General features: G+C 36.4%; 1 non-coding gene across 1 annotated transcript; it reads left to right on the top strand.

Moving 5' to 3' along the window:
* The first annotated feature begins 20,923 nt into the window (after nt 1-20,923).
* On the top strand, nt 20,924-21,012 carry LOC120082281. Its single transcript, XR_005483116.1, has one exon. It is a non-coding gene; the product is annotated as a small nucleolar RNA snoR114 (small nucleolar RNA).
* Nucleotides 21,013-21,536: the final 524 nt, after the last annotated feature.

Here is a 21,536-nt window from a genome sequence, read left to right as displayed (position 1 = left end):
CATAGTCCAAAGCTACGCAATTGTTCCTACACGATCGTTTACACTCGACGCTCGTTGCTCGACGATCAAGGGATTTACTACACGATTAAGCTGCATGGCTTCAAGGCGAGCGGTTCAAGACCCGGTTTACCTGTTCCAAACCGGTGAACTTAAGCATTTGTAATAGATTAGCCTTTTCTTTTTCAGTTTTGAGATTTACTATCCCAGTCTATCAACTTTATTTGAATATAGATGTGATGTATGTTTATCTTATATATGCCATAATGTATGCCATATAATTTTCCAACCCACCATAGGTTGTGAATTTAATTTCATGCATCATTTTATATTTTAAGTATTATAATATATTAGTATCCATGATTAAATTACATAAACATGCTCGTGCATCACATAATATAAGCGTTATAATATATGCATGCATTATAGCATATCCATGCATAATTTATATTATAAATGTTACAATATAAGGTTGTATGTAAGCATGAAATGTATGCTATAGCAGTTCATTACTTTTTTATATAAAAGTTAAATATTAGTAATGAATGAACATTACATGAAGCATGAAACTACCTTAGGTTAATTTATAATTGTTATAGATAACTTATGTATGTCTAGCTAGCAATGTTGATTGGTTTTAATTGTTTCATTTTTTATAAAAGTTATAATTAATGAAATTAGAATTAAAATCAATAATAAAGAGTTGCATGCAAACCTTAGACTTTAATCATCTTTTAAAAGTGTTTTAAAAATTGATTGAGATAGACCTAAGATCACATTTCTAATGAGATTAGATGTCTAAGTTTAATATTTTAAATCGGTTTAATATGATTAAATTGATTTCTAATAAAAGATTAAATATATACCAAATATATCAATAAGAGACCTTTTGGCTAAGGCTGATTCTGGCTAGGCTAGGGTGCTTAAGTCGATGGAAACGTCGCACCCCTATCTGGGAACCTACTTGGAAAGGTGAAACAGATAGATTTGTTACATGCATGCAAATTTGATGAAAGTATGTTAAAGAGTTTAATAAGACTTGAATCAAAGTTGTTTAATCATCAAAAGCAAGTGTTGCTTTTGAGCAAATTAAACATTCAGTTAGTTAAAATACCACTTAGTTAAAATTAGTAGCCGAATTTTCTAACTTAATGAACCCTAGGTATAACATTCAGTGGGAGGTAAATGGGGTATATGATACTTCACTTTAACCTTGATGCGTTATTTTATGTGATGAAATAATGGAATGAAATGCAGTGATAGAAATGCATTGAGCAACAAGTTTTCTCAGCAGAATCCAAGTATAAACCCCACTGAGTTTCTTGGTAAGTCCAGGGTCAAACTTAGGGACTAGGGAAAACAGTATGCGGTGATAATTTCTAAGAAGACTTTACGGTAACCAAATAATCAAATAGTTGTTTTCGGTTGTTGTTTGCGGTATAAAATAAATGTATGTAGCAGATTTAAGAAAAGATCGATTATGCGGTAGATACACTAAGTATGTGGAGGAACAGGTTGAGAAGGTCTTTAGCTAACGTTTACGGAGAATGCGTCAAACTATGCGATCATGCTAAACTCATGTGACAGCAAATCATTTTCCAATGCAAATGCAGTGCTCCTAATTCTAGTACGCATGTGTTGAATGCAATAGTGTCCATAAAGCTTATTCCTAACTCTCTACTCTCTTCCTATGCGATGATGCAAGATGCACACAAAGACAAGGTGACCGCACACAATCATATCCTATCTCTAGGATGCATACGATGCGTTAATAGCAAACGGTGCTTATTCCTAAGCTCTTATCTCTTGATTATGCATTCTAATCTGACTCTCCCGAGCCTAGATTCTAACCTGACTTTTCCAAGCCTAGATTCTTCCCTTAGACTACCCTCCTAAGTATCTCTAATGGACGAATGATGCATAAATAATACAAGATAATCGCATAGAATGAAGATCCCCAGTTATACTAGTTAAGTGCTTCTCAACCCATTCAACAAATTTAGCTACTTATGCGTAATAAATAGAGAGTGAACAAATATAAAGAAGTAAATTCCATTTCTATAGATAAGTTTAAGTACAAAAGGACAATGGAAGATAAGGATAGAGAGCCTGGTAGCAATCCCTTGCTTCCCAGAGCTTTTACACTATCAACTCTATTCTGTCCAAAAGATATTCTTGCTTCCACAGAAGCTGACCCTCTCTCTGATCTCAAAGCTTCCGGCATTCTTCCAAGTTCACCGGAACAATCTATTGTCACAATCTCCTTCTCTCGCTTCCGCCTTAAATAAAAGAAAAACTAAGAACAAGGCTATTCTATCTAAGGCAAAATTTTCTAACTCTCTGAACTCCTTTACTGAAGGTTGCCTTTGGTATTTATAAAGCTTCGGGGAGAAAGGCGGCTTCTCTCTTATGATTGCACAGATGGGATGGCTTTAATTCTCTGACTGAAGGACCAAATATTTGTCACCAAAAAGCTGAGTGTACATACTATAGTAGACCATTAGCGGCTTGTCAACTTAATTTGGACTCGACCGTCATCAGCTTTCTGTCCCATCGTGATTAATTATGCTTTTCACCCAGATGCGCCCACCAAGTTGTGGTGGCCCTATGCGACAATCCTTCTTGAGCAGATACTTGCGAGTGCAAATCACCGCAAAGCCTTGCGTTAATACTGTGTTATTATGTATAAAAATACAAAAGTTAACTATTTTTATGCGAGATTGCTACCAGGCTCTTTATTCTCTGCTTGTATTGGTATTATGTATTTCAACTTTATATTTATACAATGGAAGTTCTTATTCTACATCTGTTCACTTTATTAGCACGCATGAATAGCTAAACTTATCGAATGGGTTGAAAAGAACTAAGCTAACATGACCTAGGATCTTCATTGCATGCGATTATCTTGTTTTATGTTGTGCCCAACACTTCTTTAGAGCTACTTGAGAGAGAGTCTGAAGAAAGAACCTAAGACTTGAGAGAGCTAGGTTAGAAGCTAGACTCGAGAGAGCAAGATTAGATCTGCATAAGCAAGAGATAGGGACTAAGAGATAAGCTCTGTTTGCCAACCTGCATCGTATGCACCCTAGAGATAGGTTACGATATTATGTGGTCGCCTTATTTGTGTGTGTCATTTTGTCATTACATGGATTAGAATAGAGGCTTATGTGCAGGTCCTATAGACTTATCACATATATCGCATGCATTCTAGCATTAGAAGCCATAGCATTCGCATCAAGAGATGGTTTACTATTGTATGTGTGTTGCATGGTCGCATAGCATGAACGCATCCTAGGAAGTATTAGTCGAACCCTTCCCAACCCGTTCACCGCATACTCATCGCATCTTCTGTTTTATCAACTCTTTTCGAAACTCTACCGCATTTGTTTATTTTTATTACCGTAAACAACAATCCAAACAACTATTTGATTATTTGGTTACTGCAAAGTCTTCCTAAAAACTACCACCGCATACCGTTTTCCCAAGTCCCTGAGTTCAACCCTAGACTTACCAGGAAACTCAGTGGGGTTTATACTTGGATTCCACTGAGAAAACTTGTTGCTCAACGCAATTCCATCACCGCAATTTCAATCCACATTTTCACCTCATAAAATAACGCATCAATGAACGCATGCGACCGCAATGTTATGAACTTAATGCTTCTTGGACACAATCTAACATATTTTATCAACGCAAACCTTCATTGTTTAATAACTTAGCACTGTAATAACGTGCATTTCTGCCTATTATAAAACCTCTACACGTTTTTCTTTAAAATTTCACACCGTGAGATCTATCCTCGGCCTCAAGGTACCATAGAAGTGTCCCCCTTTGAGTGGCATTTGGGTAGATCAATACCAAGGTGAATGGAGAGAATGTTCATAGTAAGTGGGAATGGGACATGTGACAACATATCCCTCGGTCTCTCTCATTAGGTTGAATAAAGTTTTTGTGCATCGCCTCATGGCATCGTGGGTGTCTCTTTAAAGGATGGAGGTTTTCCAAACTCTTTATTTTATCTCTAGAAACGGATAGGGTTGCTTTAGTCTCTTTTCCTAATCGGCTTTTCCTTAAGGTTGGCTCATTAGGGCGGGACACTAGGACCTAAAATGAGGGGTTACACTTATACAAAATTGTTAAGGATGTTAACAAATTCTAGACCAAACAATGGTGACTATTAGATTTAGTTACAAGGAGTTGTTTCTGTCTAATGGTTGAGAATGTCTCATTTCAGTGAAGGGGCACTTGATCAACCTACAGTGACTTTAGTCCTCCCTCACTGAAGCATCATTGCAAAATAGATGTCACTTTGGGTACACTAGAACTATTTTGCTAAAACTTGATTGGTTTTCTAAAAGTGGTTTAATGCAAGTAGACTTAATTAAGTTTGTTCATTTTTCAGCAATTTTAATATGGCTACTACGACCTTAAGCTTACTTGTCACCTATAAACTGACTGGCAAAAATTACGCTAGTTGGAAAAACACCCATAACACGATATTAATCATCGATGATCTCCTATTCCACCTCCTATTATTGCTCGAACCATTCGAGACGCGTATGAGCGATGGACACGAGCAAACAAGAAGGCTCGAGCGTATATCTTGGCCAGCCTTAACAAATTTTTAGCCAAGAAGCATGAGCCCATGGTAACTGCACGCGAGATCATGGATTCCTTGAGGGAAATGTTCGGACAACCGTCCACGCAACTCAAGCACGACGCTCTTAAGTACATCTTCAACTCACGGATAAAGGAAGGAACATCTTTTCAGGAACATGTTCTCAATATGATGGTCCACTTCAATGTGGCAGAGATGAATGGGTCGAGTATTGATGAGGCCAGCCAAGCTAGCATCATTCTAGAATCGTCACCAGAAAATTTCCTTCATTTCATTAGTAACGTTGTTCTGAACAGGGTTGACTACAACTTTACAACTCTACTCAATGAGATGCAGACTTTCCAATCTTTGCTAAAAAGCAAAGAGAAGAAGGGTAAAGTAAATGTTGCTTCATCATCCAAAAAGTTCCACAAAGGTTCGACCTCTAGAACTAAGTATGCATCTCTTCCTCTAGCATTAAAAAGTGGAAGAAGAAGAAAGGTGGTAAAAGGAAGGCGCCTACAAACCCACAACCTACTGGTCCAAGAGGTAGGCAACTAGTGAGGGTTGACAAACGAAAATGTTTCCATTGCAACTAGGATGGTCACTGGAAGAGAAACTACCCCAGATATTTGGAAGAAAAGAAGAAGGCTAAACAAGGTATATGTGATTTACTGAATGATGTATATGTAGTTCCTGATTTAAAGAGGAACTTAGTTTCTGTAAAGTGTTTAGTTGAATGTAAATATCAACTCTTTTTCTCTCTTAATAAAGTGTCTATTACAAAGAATGGTGTTGATATTTGTTCTGAACAGCTGGAAAGTAATTTGTATGTGCTAAGGCTATTAGCAACAAATGCCCTCCAAAACATAGAGATATTAAAAACTGTCGTAACTCAAAATAAGTGACTTAAAAATTTTCCTAAAGAAAATGCCCAACTTTGGCACTTAAGATTAGGGCACATTAATCTCAATAGGATTAAGAGGTTGGTGATATAGGATTGTATCAATTGCAACAGAAGCACAAGGATCATCTAAGCATTCAAATTCACTAATTTTGGCATAATATAAAGCATGTTTCTATAGAAAAATGGGTTTCAAGACATACCTCTTGTAAAACTCCTTCAAAGATCCTTCTCTAGCTGCAATCTTCTCCATATCTTGTTGTAGACCACCTCAAGATCTTCCCACTATTCTCTTGGTGCTCTAGATTGAGTTGTGGGACTCAAAACAAGCTTGAATCAAGGGATGAAGGAGAAAAACTCATTGCTGCAACCTTATTGAAGAACCATTCTTCAAACCGAATTTTCTCTCAAAACTATTTTGATTGCATGCCCAATTTTCACTCCAATCTTCTCATTATATTGCAGATCAACATGCAAAGAGAAGAGCTGCATGAGTTGCAGCTCATGCTTGGAGAAGACAAGGCCAAGACGTTGCTTCATGTGTGAGCTACTTCAAAGATAGATAATGGAAAAACTCATTTTTCCATTTTGTGTTTTTGAATTTCGAATTTTCCATTTTATCTAAAAAACAAAATTTTATTTTATAAAATCTATTTTGATTTTAAAAAATGAAAATTTTAATTAATTTCATAAATTAATTATTAAATAAAACATAATTAATTTAATATCAAATATTAAATTAATTTTATCATACATAATCCTTTATATATTTAAATCATATTTAAATATATAAATTCTTCTATTTACGTTTAATTCTAAAATTAAACATAATTATATCTCATATAATTACTAATTCCCTTAATTCTAATTTGAACGTTTCAAATTAACTTATCAGCCTATTCTAGAGCTAGTCCGTTACGAGCTAGTAGGGGACCTCGTGGACCTACAGATCATGAGCTCCAACGATCCAAGATTAATTGGCTAAATTCATTAGACCAAATTAATCTCCATTCATTAACTAATGGGTCATTCCACTAAAGCCCATAGTTGCACTTGCCTCATTGTGATATATTATGTCCACATGATTTAACCATAATCAGCAAGTTGACCCCTTCACAGGGTTTCGTAATAACTGTTGGGTCAAATATCGGTTTTACCCCGAGATTACGTCTTATTTCTCCCGTCCCTACTGATCCTCTAATGAATAACTGGTTTGTGATTCAATCACCAAACCAAACTCTCTCAGCCCAGTGAGAGGGTGGGGCCCTTGTTCAAGACCTGGATTTAGTACTTAAGAGAAAACCTTTCTCTTATCCTTAAATCGGTAGGCGTGAACTCTGTCTTACACCCTATGTCCCTAGCTTTCTATCCAGTTCTAACCCTTAAATGGGAGTCTTACTGAGTCAGCGCTGTTGAGCCAACCCTAAAATTATGCAAATCTAAGGGCAATCCAGAATAAACAGAAGTTTCATAGTTAGTCAGGATTAGGATCGAGTGACCTAGATCATCTAGGTGAAATAGTCAGTCTTAAATAGTAAACAATGTTATAAAGTAAGAAGTGACTTATTTCTTGGTTTTGATCTTATGCAAACTCATTGCATAGATGCCCCCACTCCTCATGTCATAACATGTACGAATTAGGATCACATCATATGTAGCACTTTACAACTCTTTGTACAACTACAAAGTAGGCCGCATCCAATAGTGTTACCAGAATAAGGTACCCAACCTCATTCATGTACCATAGATCATTTTGACTATTTTACTCGAACCCCATCCACTCTTATGTCTCCACATAAAGTTAAGTACTCATACATATGTCATGGTGCTTAGTTTATAGGATTTAGACTTTAATACAATTTATGAGATCAATAACAAGTATATGATAAATAAAAATGTTTACCATTTACAAACTGCGAGTTTTTAGGACATAAAACCCAATAGGTGAATAATGGACTTCTAAGTGAATTAGAAAAATTCTTTACCTGTGTGTGAGTCATGCTTTGAAGGCAAAATGACTAAAACACCTTTTACTGGAAAAGGTCATAGGGCCAAAGAACCTCTAGAGCGAGTGCATTTCAGACTTTTGTTGTTCGATGAATATAAGAGTTAGAGGAGGTTGTGAATATTTAATCACTTTCACTGATGATTATTCAAGGTATGGGTACATTATTTTTAAATGCAACAGGAGTCTGAGTCTTTTAAAAAAGTTCAAAGAATTCAAGGTTGAAGTTGAAAATGCATTAAATAGAACGATTAAAACAATTCGATCTGATCAAGGTGCAGAGTTCTGGATTCATATTTCCAGAACTATATGATAGAACATGGAATAGTTTCCCAACTCTCAGCACCTGGTACACCTCAGCAAAATGGTGTATCAGAGAGGAGAAATCGAACCTTGTTGGCCATGGTTTGGTCTATGATGAACGTTACGCTTCCTTGCCTGACTCGTTTTCGGGTTATGCAGTGGAGACTCTAACTTACATCCTGAACTGTGTTCCCTCCAAGAGTGTTACTAGAACACCTTTGGAGTTATGGAATGGTCGTAAAGCTAGTTTACGACATTTCAGGATTTGGGGTTGCTAGCACACGTGCTTGAGGCTAGTCCTAAGAAATTGGAACCACATTCAAGGTTATGACTATTTATAGGCTACCCCAAGGGAACGAGAGGTGGTTATTTCTATGATCCTAAAGAAAACAAAGTGTTTGTATCGACAAATGCTACTTTTCTCGAGGAGGATCATATAAGGGAGCACAGATCTAGAAGTAAAATCATGTTGAATGAGCTTTCCAAAGAAACTACTGAATCTTCAATAAGAGTTGTTATATGGCCTAATACCTCATCAAGAGTTATTGAAGTAGGTTCATCTAGTAGGTCAAATCCACCTCAAGTGTTGAGGAAACCTCGACGTAGTGGGAGGGTTGCAAACCCATTTATTCACTATATGGGTTTAACTGAAATTCTAGCTATGGTAGCTGTGGCGAGGTTGAGAAGGCAATGAAGGATGTTGACAGAGATGAATGGATTAAAACCATGGATCTCAAATTGGAGTCTCTGTACTTCCATTCAGTTTGAGACCTTGTAGATCAACCTAATGGGGTTAAACCTATAGGTTGTAAATAGATCTACAAGAGGATACAAGGTGCTGATGGGAAAGTGCAAACCTTCAAGACTAGACTAGTGATAAAGGGTTATACCTAGGTAGAGGGAGTCGACTATGAGGAGACTTTCTCGCCTATTGCCATGCTGAAGTCTATCTAGATCCTCCTATCCATTGCTTCATATTATGACTATGAGATATAGCACATGGATGTCAAAACTACTTTTGTGAATAGAAATCTTGAGGAGACCATTTATATGGTGCAGCCCAAGGGATTCATAGTCCAAGGTCAAGAGCAAAGGGTTTGCAAGCTTAGTCGGTCCATTTATGGACCGAAACAGGCATCTCGATCTTGGAATATAAGGTTTGATACTGCGATCAAATCTTATGGCTTTGATCAGAACGTTGATAAGCCTTGTGTCTATAAGAAGACCATCAACAGTTCAGTAGTTTTCCTAGCGTTATATGTAGATGATATCCAACTCATTGGGAATGATATAGGCTTACTGACTACAGTTAAGAACTAGCTAGCAACCCAATTCCAAATGAAAGATTTGGGAGAGGGTCAATTTGTTCTTGGTATTCAGATCGTTCGAGATCGAAAGAACAAAATGCTAGCACTGTCTCAAGCATCGTATATTGACAAGATGTTGATCAATTATTCGATGCAGAACTCGAAGAGGGGTCTTTTTCCTTTTAGGCATGGAGTTAATTTGTCTAAAGAACAGTGTCCTAAGAAAACTCAACAGGTTGAGGAAATGAGACGGGTCCCCTATGCATCTGTCATCGGCAGTTTGATGTATGCGATGTTATGTACTAGACCTAACGTCTACTATGTAATGGGGATATTCAGTAGATATCGGTCTAATCTAGTTGCTATGAAGAACAAAGGACTACATGCTTGTGTATGGTTCTAAGGATTTGATCCTTACAGGATACACTAACTCTTTAGATTGATAGGGATTCTCAGAAATCCACATCAGGATCAGTGTCACTGTTAACAGAGGGGCTATAGTGTGGCGAGCACCAAGCAAGGGTGTATCGTGAACTCCACCATGGAGGCTAAATATGTAGTGGCTTGTGAAGTTGTTGTAACGTGTTTGGATTGATGATATAAATTCTCACAATGATGCGATACTATTTCTAGTTATGTGTTAATTATGGATGTTCATGTAGTATGCCATGCGTTGTCAAAAGTTTCCTTATGATGGAACCAAGTGTAATTCCACCACAAGTTTCTTGGTGGGATCCGAGGTCGAACACGGGGGCTGGTTTAGATTATTGTGGTATGTTCATGATATATGCTACCAAGTTTTCAATCTTTAAAAATGAGTTTGTATAAGTATATAAATTGTAATAAAATAAAGGAGAGCAGTAAAGATGCGATAAAAACATAAAAATACAGTAAACCTAAGCTAGATGATACAAGATACAAACTTCATGTACAAGATGCTATGATTAAGGCTGGCTGTGAAAGTTATGCAAAAACATGGGATGCGGCGACAAGTCTTATGAACAGAATAGAAAGACAAAGACAAATAATACAAACAACGCAAGTTCTTAATTGGATTGAAGGTACAAATATTGTTCTGCTCTTCTCTTGGGGTACACCTCTCAGTGATCGGCCGCGCTCCCATAGTCTATGGTGAAACAGAGACTAACGTAATGAATGCAAGGTTGTTTCCATGTCTGGAAGTGCTACTCGCTTTAGTTAACGCATTCTTCTGACCTTCTCTCGATAGATTAGAATGACACCTTCACTTCTGCTCTCACAGATGAAGATGTCGTTTAGTATGCTTTAGCTAAACATATTTTATATCTTTAATACAGATTAAGTTCTTAGTGATTCATATTACTCATCAGGGGGTTAAGAGACATCATGGAGAAAGTGATTGGTGGGTGAACGAAAATAGACAGAGATTAGTAAATGGAATTTATCGAAAAATTTAATATTTCTACTAAGCGTTTGATACATGGTGCGTGAATGAAGACGTAAAGAAAATATGAAATATAAAGTGAAAGAGAGATAGAACAGAAACAAACAAGTGTCAATGTATTGGCACAGATTTAATGAAGATCTACTTACCGGATAGGATGGATTTGATGGTAGGAAGAGCTTCCCTCTCAAGCTTGCTCTACTGGTAGCAGGGATCTTTGCATTGAGTTTCCGATCGGGAGTTTGGCAGGTTGGATCTGAGATTCACCTCTCGGCCTTATATCGTCTTCTTCTCGGATTTCTACTCTTAAGCACTCAGCTCAGTCTTTTCTCTACAATCTAGCAGCACTTAGCCCCTGTATCAAGTAGTATGTCTTTTCTCTGAAATTAATGGGGTATTTATAGGTCAAATATTTGACTCCGGCCTTGTGGTCTTCACTCATGGTTATGGTAATTTCGAAGATGGAGGGATATTATTCCTTCTGTTATGCAATCAGACCGTCCATTCTGCGCAACCATTAGTTTTATACGTGTCTCAATCCTCCGTTTTTGCATTGCTCAGCTGCATCTTTCAATCATAGGTTCGTATGTAATGTTTGTTTTTATTACTGCATGCGGTTGAAGCACAACTCTTGGATCGACTGTCGCATTGTGCCATCATTGCTGTAATCGTCTCTTCATTGTTGATTGACGGGTGCAATGTGACAGAGATGCGTTGATTAGTCTCTCGTGAGCCTTGAGCGTAAGCGATGACTTGGTCTTCTGCAAAACAGAGTAAAGTTCGGCTTGTCTTCCATTGTTTTTGTGTTAGTGGGTTTAATCGCAAACATTTGTAATTATTGTAATACTTGGCTAATTTTCATACAATTGGCACATAATTACTAACTTTTGGCCGTAATATCTAGATAAGGTGGCATAAATAACTTGTATTTCTACAAGTTATCACACCCCCAAATTTAGATATATGTTTGTCCTCAAGCATATCTTCTATTAAGGCAATCATGCTCCATTCCTATCCTACATTTCTACGACGATTGGTTGCTCCGAATGTTACACTTACGCACATTACATGACATTGCACTTTCCTTCTATCCTTGCTAATTCTTAGCAAGCCCTACTTTATTCTTCTATGTAACAAAATTTTGCTCAAAGAAACTTTTCTAGTTTTCAAAATAGAATATTTATCTCTTCTTTATCAAAACAACTTGATGTATCTATATGCGATGAGCAAAACTTTGCGTCATTTATTCACTTAGAGACAGTTGATCATGGCTACACTTTTCGTTTTGGCTTGTCCCCACGGGTGTCTTGCGAACATCCAACTACGGTTGTGTGCTATTTTCAACTTTAACTCATGATAATCAGAGGAGTTGTCCCTTGCACTCTTTTTATTTTTCTCTTTTTTCTTATCTACGTTGTTCTTGGAAATCCACCTTCGTTTTGGCTTGCTCCTACGAGTGTCATACGAACATCCAACTACGAGTAGACTTCTTTCACAACTAAACTCTTATGAGGTTGGGAACATTTTTGAAATTTTCCTTTGCACTGACATTGGAGTTTTGCATAACATATTATATAATATATATATAAATGGACGCATTTTCTTAAATATTGCATATTCTTGATATTATCTGTTCAAACCTTCCTCACCCCCAAATTTAAAGATGAGCAAGGTCTTCATTGCGTTGTTTGGATAGACTAGACAAACACTTAAAAGAAAATTTCAAAAAGAAGGTTTGAGCAGAACTTTGAAAGATAAAAGGTAAAGTACTGTTAAACTAAGAGTTAACTAAGTGTTAGTTAGAATTTACTAAGTATGGGAAATGATTCTAAGCGTAAACATAAAATACATCATAGCAGCGCAATGAAGATCGTAAAAATAAAAAATTAAGAATGTCACAAAAATTAACAAAGGAAGATAAAGAATGAGGCACAGACAAAAAGTAGAGTGAATATATACTCTGGTTGTATTGACTATTAACAAAGTATACAAATAAATTACAAATGAACGCATTATAAAAATTTCTGCCTATGCAAAGAATCAAAGAATTTCGTTAAAAATTTGATTCAGATGGGTGCATGCTAAAATTTGACACCCCACTTCTAATAACGCAAATACATTTTTGCTGAGGACGGGCAACAACGAATGCACCCCCGGAACATACCCCTTAACTAACACATTTCTGGAGGATACCTCAACATAGTGCATTTAGCTAAGGACGGGCAAAGAACACATACGCGCGCAACACACCCTTCAACGCAATATATTTGTGTGTAATGGCCGCAAGGTGTCGCTTGTGACTCACAATGCACCCATCATCGCATTACATACTAATTTTTCTTCATTTTACGTCATAAAAAATGCAAGTCGAAAAGACTTTGCAGTGACTCATGTTTCACCCAATCATTTACAGAAATTAAAGAGCAGCACTACTAATGTATACAAATTAAAGGAATCTAAACATGACATGAAAAATTAAATTGAAGAGAATTACAGAAAGCATTAAATGCTACTCCTGAAAAGTAGTAAATAACGAGATTTAGAAAGCAGTAAAAGAAAACTATAAAGAAAGCACGTAAACATAGATCGGATGCTGATTGAAAGAAGTTCTCAGAATTACCGCAATCGCTTCACCCGCAAGCGATTTAATTGTACTTGCCCACCTAATGTCCTCAGGGACATTATTCACCTCCTTGCCTCATCCCGTAGTGTATACGGGAAGAAAGTTGATCTACTTTTTTTTGGGAATCACACCAGTTATGGGGAATACGTTGCACCTTGCATCCTCCGCAACCATAGATCTTGAAGTTTTGGTGCTTAATCTGGTCCTGATGTGCTCCTACGCGAAAAATACACCTGATCTCTGGGTCAGCTTAGAATTTCTGGATCGCTCCCATACTCATAAGCCGTCAGACTGCTCTTCACGATAAACAGCCAGTACAAAGAGATCTGTCCTGCAAATAACACAAACACACTCAAACAATAAACCGTTAACCAGTCCCCGGCAATGACGCCATAAACTTGTAACGTGTTTGGATTGATGATATAAATTGCTCACAATGATGCGATACTACTTCTAGTTATGCGTTAATTATGGATGTTCATGTAGTATGCCATGTGTTGTCACAAGTTTCCTTATGATGGAGCCAAGTGTAATTCTACCGCAAGTTTCTCGGTGTGATCCGAGGTCGAACACGGGGACTGGTTAGGTTATTATGGTACATTCATGATATATGCGACCAAGTTTCAATATTTAAAAATGAGTTTGTATAAGTATATAAATTGCAATAAAAATAAGGAAAGCAATAAAGATGCGATAAAAACATAAAAAATACAGTAAACCTAAGCTAGATGATACAAGATACAGACTTCATGTACAAGATGCTGGGATTAAGGCTGGCTTGTGAAAGTTATGCAAAGACATGGGATGCGGCGGCAAGTCTTATGAACAGAATAGAAAGAGAAAGACAAATAATACAAACAACGCAAGTTCTTAATTGGATTGAAGGTATAAATACCGTTCCGCTCATCTCTTGGCGTACACCTCTCAGTGATCGGCCGCTCTCCCACATGTCTGTGGTGAAACAGAGACTAACGTAATGAACGCAAGGTTGCTTCCATGTCTAGAAGTACTACTCGCTTTAGTTAACGCATTCTCCTAACCTTCTCTCGATAGATCAGAATGACACCTTCACTTCTGCTCTCACAGGTGAAGATGTCGTCTAGCATACTTTAGCTAAATTTATTTTATATCTTTAATACAGATTAAGTTCTTAGTGATTCATATTGCTCATCAGGGGGTTAAGAGACATCATGGAGAAAGTGATTGGTGGGTGAACGGAAATAGACAGAGAATGGTAAATGGAATTTATCGAAACATTTAATATTTCTACTAAGCGTTTGATACATGGTGCATGAATGAAGAGATAAAGAAAACATGAAATACATAGTGAAAGAGAGATAGAACAGATACAAACAAGTGTCAATGTCTTAGCATAGATTTAATGAAGATCTGCTTGCCGGATAGGATGGATTTGATGGTAGGAAGAGCTTCCCTCTCAGGGATGCTTTACCAGTAGCAGGGATCTTTGCACAAAGCTTCCGATCGGGAGTTTAGTAGGTTGGATCTAAGATTCACCTCTCGACCTTATCTCGTCTTCTTCCCGGATTTCTTCTCTTAAGCACTCAGCTCAGCCTTTTCTCTACAATTTAGCAACACTTAGCCTCCGTATCAAGTAGCATGTCTTTTCTCTAAAATCAATGGGGTATTTATAGGTACAGATCTTTGACTCTGGCCTTATGGTCCCCACTCATGGTTATGATAATTCTGAAGATGGAGGGACATTATTCCTTCTGTTATATAATCAGACCGTCAATTCTGCACAATCGTTAGTTGTATACGTGTCTCAATCCTCCGCTCTTTCGTTGCTCAGCTGCATCTTTCGATCATAGGTTCGCATGCAGTGTTTGTTTTTATTACCGCATGCGGTTGAAGCATAGCTCTTGGATCGACTGTGGCATTGCGTTGTCATTTCTGTAATCGTCTCTTCATTGTTGATTGACGGGCGAAATGTGACAGAGATGCATTGATTAGTCTCTCGTGAGCCTTGAGCGCAAGCGGTGACTTGGTCTCCTACAAAATAGAGTAAAGTTCGGCTTGTCTTCCATCTTTTTGGTGTTAGTGGGTATAATCGCAAACATTTATAATTATTGCAATACTAGGCTAATTTTCATGCAATTGGTGCATAATTACTAACTTTTGGCCGCAATATCTAGATAAGGTGACATAAATAACTTGTATTTCTACAAGTTATCAGTTGCTAAGGAGGCCGTTTGGCTCAGGAAATTCCTGACTGATCTGGAAGTTGTGTCAGACATGTCAAAGCCTATCACACTTTATTGTTATAATAGTGGTATTGTGTCTAATTCTCGTGAGACTAGAAGTCATTAGCGTGGCAAGAACGTAGAGTGGAAGTATCATCTCATCTGAGATATTATGCATAGAGGGGACGTGATTGTCACGAAGATAGCTTTGGAGAACAACGTTGTTGATCCGTTTACGTAGGCCCTCACGACTACAGTGTTTGAGGTTCATCTGTAGAGTATGGGTCTATGGGACATACCACGACTGGACTAGGGCAAGTGGAAGATCTTGTACTGGGCGTGTTATGCCCTAGTTTATTGTTTTGTGTACTTGTAATTGGATTATCTTGTACACCTCACTAGCTTTAGAACAAGTTGGAGATTGTTGAGGTTAATGCTCTAAATCACATAGGGTCCAATAGTTTGTAAACCTTGTATGAACAAACATATCTGTGATTAATAATATTTAATATTTTATTTACTTTGTCTATGAAATATTGATATTTTAGTTGCATTAACCACAAACCAATAAACTAACATCCAAGGTTATTGTTGTAACTTAAACATGTATGTAGAAACATACAGGTGGATCATGTTTAAGTGATAACCTAAATGGTCTGTAGTATAGGGATAAGGCTGGGTACCTTATTGTTCGCTTGCTATCGTGAGATGCTTTAGGAGTGTATAAAGTAAAAAAGATTGGAAGAATAAAGTCTAAGTGCTGTGTTCTGCCTTGATGCGTTTAAGTGAATGCAACGTGTTGGTGTGTTAGTATTATGCATAGAAGGCACACAACTCCTTATAATAACGTTCAAGTTGTCCTAGATTAAACTCAAGTATAAATCTAATCTAGGTTCCTGGAAAGTCCAAGGTCGATCACAGGGATTCAGTTTCACTAACATAGATTATGCGTTGTACTTACAGTAGGATGTTTTTCCTAAATAAATGTGAAAGATGTATTATTTACACTAACATGCTATGCCTGTACAAGACAATACAAAAGAGTTGAGTGGAAAATGAAGGATCATGTGAAAATGGAATTTAAGTAGGTGGACGCGGCAGTTAAAGATAATTGCATACAACTGATGTATTGTGGATGAAATGGGATGGGTTGCTTATCTTTCTGTTCATGCATTAGACATCATTCAACACTTTTCAATGCGAATAACATACAAGCCTATCTCTAGGGTGCATGCGTCTAACCTAGAATGCAAGAAACACCAGTAAGTCTATCTCTAGCTGTACTAGGCGTTCTACTTAATGTGGCTTAGCTATTCTTTCGAAAAACTAAGTAAAGAAGCTTTCACCAAGTTGTCAAGTTGGTTTAGGTGTTGGAACAGAATTATGCATGAAGTACTAATGCTTTCAACATAAACAGAAGATAAACAATAGCAAAAGTGATGATCAAATATATGAATTTTATAAAGGATCAATGAGTCTTTACAAAGAACTATATTCAATCAAAATGAAACGAAAATGATATTAAGAGAGAGACTGAGTCAAGCCAAAGAATACAATCTCTTGTAGTTCTTTGGCTCAATCTTGTTGTGTACAATCACTTTAAAGAGTTAAGGACAGAGTATCTTTCTCAAGAATAACTTTCTCCACTCCCTGGTCGGCGATGATGGTGGTTCTCAGCTCCTTCGATCGTCTAACACCTCGGCACAGCTTGTATAAATTAAAACTAACTCTACAATTTTACAGAGAGTATGGAGTTTTTAATTGCCTGAACTCTTAATTCTGGAGGGTCTTCAAGTATTTATAGGCGTTGGTCTCGTCCACTTGGAGGATGTGCTACATTTAAGTCCATGCCCTGGTCAGCATTAAACTCCATGTCCTGGTTGGTCACTTGACCTCTGGTAGCTTTTTAGATGCCGCCTACTGCTGGAAGCTTTTCAGGCGCTGCCAGTTGCAGGTGCCCATGCTTGCAAGTGATGATATGACACAATCAGCCCGGAGCAACGAATCTTCTATGCGTTGAATTCCGTCCAAAGCATGGCTCATGTGTTAACGCGTTTCCTACGGCACTTGTCTAATGCGTTATTATCAGTTCTTGCGTTGAAATCCTGCAAAGTAGTGCGTTAGCGCCGCGATTTTTAGTGATAAACTTCTTTTAAATGAAATTGCTATTGTTTAAGTAAATTCATGCGTTTCTATTAAAAATGAGGAGAGTTTATCATTAAAAACCCTAATTGTTCTAACTTAAGAGCAAAGATAACTTATTTTTTTACAAGTTATCACTTATCCTGGTGATACTATGAGTATGGTCCGCTTTGTATGTATTACAAATGTTGTAAAGTGCTACAAATGTTCTGATCTTGATCATTCATGTATTAGACATGCGAGCGGAGATATTCTATACAAAGGAGTTTGTATAAGACCGGACAACAAAATGTTTAGTCTCATTATATAATGTCGTTCATAATAAAGACTTTCATTCCACTAAGATGACCATAGGTAACATGACCTTAATCCTGAGTGAGTTGTGAACTCCTGCCTATGAGGGCGATTCTTTGATCTTTATAGGTGAGAGTGGCCAGATCGTCGATACAACAAGCCTATCATTTTGCAGATTTTTCTGATTGGGAAGCTGGGAACTTAGCTACACAAGATGGAATTCACTCATTCCCCGAAGTAGGGGTAAGTAGATAAATTGCTCCCTTAAGAGCCGATTTCTGGTCTTGAACAATGTGGTGCCACACCCTCTCTTGGCTCGAGAGGGGTTTAGTCATAGTGGGACTATGATCTATTGTTCATTAGAGGAACCAGTGGTACTTAAGGAGTTAGATGTAACTACAAGGGCAAAATAGTAATTTGGCTCAGCTGTACTTACGAGCAATTTGTGAAGGGTCATCGTATTGTTGATTGGTTATATCCAATGAACATAAAAATATATCTATAATGTGAAGATTGCAGCGGTCGGTCTTTAGTGAAGTGCCCGACAGTTAACAGATGATGGATAATGTGATTAAAGAGTTTAATTAATTATTCACGTACCGTTGGAGCTTCAAGCTACAAGACCATAAGGTCCCCTTGGTAGCTCAAAAATATTAAGTTGAGAATCAGTTTTGGGTTAATTTGAAATGTTCAAATTAATAAGAGGGAATTTAATTATATATGACATAATTAAATTGATTCAATTATATATGATATAATTGACATAATGTATATGATACACTATAGTTTAATTGGAGGAACAAATATTTGAATGTATTTCAAATATATTTTCTATGAATAAGATTCATAGTTATTAAATTTAATATAAATATGATTTATATTAAATGCCATTAAATAGAGAAAAAGAACTATAGTTTATATTGTATATGATGCAATATTAAAACTATAGGTTATAAATATAACATGATAAGTTGGTTATCATATTTACTTATAATTATTAATTATTTGATAATTAATTTTCTTTTTCTCTCTAACCACCTCAGTGGGAAGTTAATCAGTTTTTGTGGCAAATTGGGATAAAAAAATATGATTTTATTTTTTCCATAATCTGTGTTACACGATTGAGAGTTACAAGACAAACAAAACAGAGCCTATGAGATACACTTCGTACTCTAAGCGATTGAATCACTTTGCTATGCGATAGCTTGTTCTTCCTTTAATCGTCTTCCTCCTCCGATCTCACAAACTCCCTTCTAACCAAAATAGTCAAAACCCACCACTCCTGGGTTTTCACCCCGAGAATACCAAGGTCACCAAGTGGTAGTGTCCTTCTCCTTTTTGGTTCGAGCTTGTTGCTGTTCGAGGAGTTCATGTTTGTTCGAAGTGTTCATGAAAGTTCGAGGGATTAACGCGAAGAAGAGTTCTTCAAAGGTATAATAACTTGAACCATTTTGTTGTTCAAAAGCATGTTGTAATTTTATTAAGAATGCATAATATGTATGTTTTACTGTAAATGTTTGTTTTCAATTGTAATGGGATTTGGATGATCCACTTCCGCTCATAGGTTCTCTGTAAAACGAATTCCTTCACATGTCTCTACATGAATGATTAGGATCAAATCATTTGTAGTACTTTATAAGAACTATAACATCTATAAAGTGGGTTGTATTCATAGTGTCACCAGGATAAGGTATCCAACTTTATCCATCTACTACAAACCTTTTAGGTTATCACTTAAACATGATCCACTTGTATGTCTCAATATACATGTTTAAGCTACATATGATAACTTTCGATGTTAATTTATTAGTTTGTTGGATTAATATTACTAAATGTTAATAAAAAGTTTGTACAATACAATTACAAACTACATGACCCTACAAGATTTAGGGCATCACAACATAACGATGCTATTGAATACAAAAAGGAAGGTTGAGTTTATGAAATACGAACCTCCAAACCCTAAAATACCGAATGAAGCTCTGAAATACAGAAAACAAAGATTGGATAACATGGAGGAAAGAGTGGCAGCTTCGTTTGAGAGGAAAGGGAAGTTGGTCGATTGACTTCGTTTGAGAGGGAAGCTAGGGTAGAACTAAAATGTGGTCAATTGGCCTGTTTGAAAGGGAGAAGAAAAATCTAGGAAAAATTCGAAAAGAACGGCGACTGAAAATCTGAGAAATAGCGGCGAAAGAAAGTATGGGAAAATTGTTTTGAGAGGGAGAACAAAAATGTGGTCTTGTACGTGTATTGAAAATTAAATTAAGTTTAATTTTGGGAAAATAAAAATTGAGGAAATCTTAGTCACTCTTGACATTTTTAAAATGGCAAGAAAACATTGCTTGAACTTGACATTTTTTTTATAAAAATGTCAAGTAATAAAAATAGCAAATGTCAATAAATGTAGTTTTTGTTGTAGTGAACGTTGAACCTGAAGTTCACTAATCCAGATATATATATTCCGTTTGGCATGTTCGATTAGGTCATTTTTGGTCAATGATGATGAGAAAATTATTGAAAATTCACATTAGACATCATTTTAAGAATCAAAAGATTCTTCAATCCAATAAATTGTCATATGTTGTTTACGCTCAAGGAGATTTGAAATATACATTTGGAAATATAAAATGTTATTTCTAAAATTTCAAATTATTTGTATCGTTGAATCTAAAAACACACCAACAAACGGATATTCACAAAATTTATTAGATCTGATAACATGTCACAAAATAAAAGCCTTATGCGAATTGAAGAAAGCCCATTGTAGTACAAAATCAGCACATCTATGCTTAAATAGATGGATAAGGTGTGGATTGTACACTAAATTCACACTAATTATTATTATTACTATTATTATTATTATTTTGGAGTTGAAGAACACGACATAAAGTGTGTCCTTGCAAAGAAAATAAAAATATGTAATCTTATTTATTTATTCTTTTTAATTATTATTACTTTTGGAGTTGAAGATCATGGGAGTTCCACATAAAGTGTGTTTATTCTGAAAAAATTACATTAAGTTTTGCATTAAAATCAGAAAGCACCGGTGGTCTTGTGGTAAAATAGTTCCCTGCAACGGTACAGACCTGGGTTCGATTGCCGCCGAATGGTGCAATTTCCAATTGTCCTGCCATGAGGAATTCTGTGCTCCAGTGATCGTGGGTCGATCACGACCGTCGGATCATCTGTCGTCGACACCTTGGCACATCTGAGCTTGACTACTTTTTTAGTCTCTTTTTATTGTTAACTACACTAAAAATACAGTTTGTGAATTTATGAAATATTTGATACTGTGAACTATTTGTGTCCAAATTGCTGTATGGAGTGGTTATTAAATAAAAATAAGAAAGAATCTTTACATGTTCTTTTTGGCCTTATATTTTTCATAAATTTCCATATAGTACTTTGTCAAGTGGTTGTGATTTTTGGAATGTAGGTATGTATTTGAAAGATAGTGCATGTGACTTTTCTAATTTTTAATTTACGAAATAAATTTATATATTTTTAAAATAAAGTCTTAGAATAAATAACTGTAATTGAGGTTAGCAAGATGCGACTCTTCGAGATAAGATGTCAATTGGGCGCATCTATTCGAGGTGGGGGTGGTTATACACACTGAATTGGTGCATTGATTCTTCTAATGTACATGTGAGATATACGTGTAAAAGAAAAACAAGACACTTGCATTTACATCCTTCAAAAAATAGTTCCATGAGATCCAAAGTCAAAATAAAATAAAA

This window comes from Benincasa hispida, chromosome 7 (assembly GCF_009727055.1).
Source record: "Benincasa hispida cultivar B227 chromosome 7, ASM972705v1, whole genome shotgun sequence".
NCBI classification, from domain to species: Eukaryota; Viridiplantae; Streptophyta; class Magnoliopsida; order Cucurbitales; family Cucurbitaceae; genus Benincasa; species Benincasa hispida.
Note: the sequence above shows the minus strand (reverse complement) of the source record. Positions and strands in the feature narration are given on the sequence as shown.